General features: G+C 42.3%; 1 non-coding gene across 1 annotated transcript; it reads left to right on the top strand.

Moving 5' to 3' along the window:
• Window positions 1-2,927: 2,927 nt before the first annotated feature.
• LOC128598030 (small nucleolar RNA U13) lies at window positions 2,928-3,028 on the top strand. The gene has a single exon (XR_008383545.1). It is a non-coding gene; the product is annotated as a small nucleolar RNA U13 (small nucleolar RNA).
• Window positions 3,029-4,457: the final 1,429 nt, after the last annotated feature.

Here is a 4,457-nt window from a genome sequence, read left to right as displayed (position 1 = left end):
TAAAAAAAAAAAAAAGCTAAAGATGGCCCTGTAGATTGACTCCTGGGCTGTTTATACTTTCACAGTAGACAGAGACCTGTGAGTCCAGAAGCCCACCAGCACCAAACTCAAATTTTTACACATCCAATAATTTTAAAAATAGCCCACACAGGCAGATTTATAGCCCTTGAAGGCCTGCCTGCCTTGTATATTCCACCAATTGTTAATTAGAAAAAAAATCTGCTAAATAATTCAAGGAGGTTTATTCTGACCCAAATGTGAGTGACCATGGCTAAGAGATCCATAAGCCCAAGAAGCCTTAAGTAAATGATCCCGAGGCAGTCGGGTTACAGTTTGGATTTATACGTTGTAGGGAGACAGTAATTGCAGGTAAGATCATAAATCAGTACATTGATTCAGCCATCAAAGAGGGGGCTTATAAGTGATAGGTGGGTTCGGAGATTCTTTGATTTGTAATTGGCTAAAGAAAGAAAGCTTTGTTTACAGACTTGAAGTCAGTAGAAAGGAATGCTTGAATTAAGATAAGGGAGGTCTGCTCTCCCCGTCACCAGATGCTATGCCAGAGTCAGGTTGGAATGGAAGCCACATTATATTGGGTTAATTTAAAAATAAATAAATGAATGAATTTTTACAAACCTGTTTAATGAGATTTTAGGGTTTATAAGACCTGACATAGGGCGGCGCCTGTGGCTTAAGGAGTAGGGCGCCGGTCCCATATGCCGGAGGTGGTGGGTTCAAACCTAGCCCTGGCCAAAAAAAAAAAAACAACAACAAAAAAAAAGACCTGACATAACCTTTGCCTTACATGGTCTTAGGTCCTATTTGTAATATAGTATCTTATTGCTGCAAAGAGTCTGTTTGGTCAGCCTTATAATCTCTATTTTAGCATTATCACTGATGTGTTTAAACTCCAAAAGGCAGAGAGTATAATCACTTGTGTCCGACCTCCTTCCCACCAGTTTTAAGGTTCTTCTGGGGTCCCTTGGCCAAAATGGGGGTGTTCAGTGGGAGAGGTTAGTTCACACATACAAGCCTTTTTTTTTTCTTTTTTTAAGAGAGAGAGAGTCTCACTATGTCACCCTCAGTAAAGTATCATGGCGTCACACTCTTAGATTTAACTAAGACTTAGGCTTAACTAGACTTAGGCTTAACTAAGATTTAGGCTTAACTAGACTCTTAACCTCAAACTCTTAGGCTTAAGTGATTCTCTTGCCTCAGCCTCCCAAGTAGGTGGGACTACAGGCGCCCGCCACAACACCCAGCTATTTTTTTTGTTGCTATTGTCATGGTTGTTTAGCAGGCCGGGGCCAGGTTCACACCACCTGTCTCAGTGGACGTGGCTGGCGCCCTAACTGCTGAGATACTGGCACTGAGCCATACAAGCCTATTATTAGCCTTTTAGGGCCTGCCTGCCTGCCTTGCATACTCCATAGAACTGCACCCAGCATTTACTGGCAGTGATAAGATGGAGCCTTGTGGTTGTAAGATTTCAAGCTGCTCTGGGACCTAGAGACTCCCTGTCCCACTGCCTGGAGACACCACCTAGAATTCATGAGTGTCCAACCTTTTTTTTTCCCTCTGCCTCGAATTGGAAGAATAAAAGCTATCTTGGGCCACACATTAAATACACAAACACTAATAGCTGGTAGCTGATGAGCAAAACATACTTTTTGAGATAATCATAACAATCTTCAAAAAATAAGCATGTGGCAGGTTAGACACCCCTGAAAAATCAGCACTCGCCCCACCCCCCAATCCCTCTGTTTCCTAGGAGTTCTCTGCTCTTGCTGGGGCAAGAAGTGAGGCTTCCCTGTAAGTGTGGAAGTCCTTCCCAGAGGGGAGGTGTGGCACACAGCTGCTTCTCAGACCTCTTTCGTGCCCAAATCTGAGAAGACACACTTTTTGTATCATACCCCAATGTGTTTGTGTGTCACACATATAGGCCGGGCGTGGAGGCTCATACCTATAATCCCAGCACTCTAGGAGGCCAAGGTGTGTGGATTGCTTGAGCTCAGGAATTCAAGACTAGCCTAGCAAGATCCAGATCCTGTCTCAACTAAAAAAAAAAAAAAAAAAAAGCCAGGCCTCATGGCAGGCGCCTATAGTCCCAGGTACTTGGGAGACTGAGGCAAAAGGATCACTTGAGCCCAAGAGATTGAGGTTGCTGTGAGCTATAACATGATAGCACTCTACCGAGGTCAAGACTCTGTCTCAATAAATAAATAAATAAATAAATAAACATTTATAAAGATTCACAAAACAATATTTACCTTCAGTTTGCCATGTGTATTTATTTGCATCATTTTCTTTTACTCTTTTTTTTTTTCTGAGACAGATACAGTCTCACTTACAGGCTGGAGGGAGTAGCAATTCACAGGTGCAGTCACAGCTAGCTCACTATAGCCTCAAACTCCTGGGCTCAAGCAATCCTCCTGCCTGAGCCTCTCAAGTAGCTGGGACAACACGTGCCACCATCCTTTTTTTTTTTTTTTTTTTAATGCTAGTCATGAACCTTTAAATTGATTTCACAATTCACTAACAGGTGACAGCCTGCAGTTTGAAACACAACGACATTATTTGATGATTGTTTCTTTTCTTCATCCTTGAATTTTTCCTTTGGATTTATGATGAAAATGAGAAAAAGAAGGCTGGGCATACTGGCTCCTGCCTATAATCCTAGCACTCTGGGAGGCTGAAGCAGGCAGATCACCCGAGTTCATGAGTTCAAGACCAGCCTGAGCCAGAGCAAGACCTCATCTCCAAAAACAGCTGGGCGTTGTGGCAGGTGCCTGTATTCCCAGCTACTTGGGAGGCTGAGGCAAGAGAATCGCTTGAACCCAAGAATTTGAGGTTGCTGTGAGCTGTGACAACACAGTACTCTACTGAGGGTGACAAGTGAGACCCTGTCTCAAAAAAATGAAAATGAGATCCTTTCATAGTTCATAAGCATGATTGGGTTTTCATGCGTATGCATGAGATATGCCTCCCACAAATCTTGTTACGATGTTGGCACATTACCCATCTGACATGAAAAAAATAAAAATTTAAATTTAAAAAATGAAAATTTAAAAAATAATATTTTTTTTCAAAGGCCATCCCTGTTTTTTCTCCATGGTGCTGATCAGCTCCAGTTTTTCTTAGGGAACCCACACTTTGATTTGCTGGGTCTCCAAATGCTGAATTAAAGGCGTGGCTAGAACGTCCGGCCAGAGGTGGGCTGAGCTGAAGGGGAGAGACAAGTCCTGCCACAGGTGTTTTCTCCTGGCAATAAAACATGCTCAGAAAACCAAACCCCAGCCACTTACTCCCCACCCCTTCTGTGATTCCCCGCAGAATACACACACACACACACACACACACACACACACTGTCTAGGGTGTCTATTGTAAATAGAATTTAAGAACAAAAGGGCAGCACCTGTGGTTCAGTGAGTAGGGCAACGGCCCCATATACCAATGGTGGCAGGTTCGAACCCAGCCCTGGCAAAACTGCAGCAAAAAAATAGCCAGGCGTTCTAGGGAATGCCTGTGGTCCCAACTACTGGAGGGGGGGGTGGGGATGAGGCAGGAGAATCACCTAAGCCCAGGAGCTGGAGGTTGCTGTGAGCTGTGACACCACAGCACTCTACCCAGGGTGAGACTCTGTCTCTAAAAAAAAAAAAAAAAAGAACAAAAAAATTGCTAAACAAGAGAAATCTGAAACCCTTACCTATATTCTCTGTATATATAAAATAGCACATAAAAGGAAATATACATAAGTACCTCATAAAAGGCTTTTATCCAATAAAGATGGAATCTCAATATTAAACTGATTAAAGTTACTGAGAACAAGGGATGCAAGGTTGGTTTAACATACGCAAGTCTATAAACGTTATCCACCATATTAACAGAGGCAAAAATAAAGATCACATGATCCTCTCCATAGATGCAGAAAAAGCATTTGATAAAATCCAGCATCCTTTTCTAATTAGAACACTGAAGAATATAGGCATAGGTGGCACATTTCTAAAACTGATTGAAGCTATCTATGACAAACCCACAGCCAATATTTTACTGAATGGAGTAAAACTGAAAGCTTTTCCTCCTAGAACTGGAACCAGACAAGGTTGTCCTCTGTCACCTTTACTATTCAACCTAGTGCTGGAAGTTCTAGCCAATACAATTAGGCAAGACAAGGAAATAAAGGGAATCCAAATGGGAGCAGAGGAGGTCAAACTCTCCCTCTTTGCTGACGACATGATCTTATACTTAGAGAACCCCAAAGACTCAACCACAAGACTCCTAGAAGTCATCAAAAAATACAGTAATGTTTCAGGATATAAAATCAATGTCCACAAGTCAGTAGCCTTTGTGTACACCAATAACAGTCAAGATGAGAAGCTAATTAAGGACACAACTCTCTTCACCATAGTCTCAAAGAAAATGAAATACCTAGGAATATACCTAACGAAGGAGGTG

The sequence above is a fragment of the Nycticebus coucang genome, chromosome 10 (assembly GCF_027406575.1).
Source record: "Nycticebus coucang isolate mNycCou1 chromosome 10, mNycCou1.pri, whole genome shotgun sequence".
Lineage (NCBI taxonomy): Eukaryota > Metazoa > Chordata > Mammalia > Primates > Lorisidae > Nycticebus > Nycticebus coucang.
The sequence above is the reverse complement of the archived record's forward strand: the minus strand, read 5'-3'. Positions and strand labels throughout refer to the sequence as shown.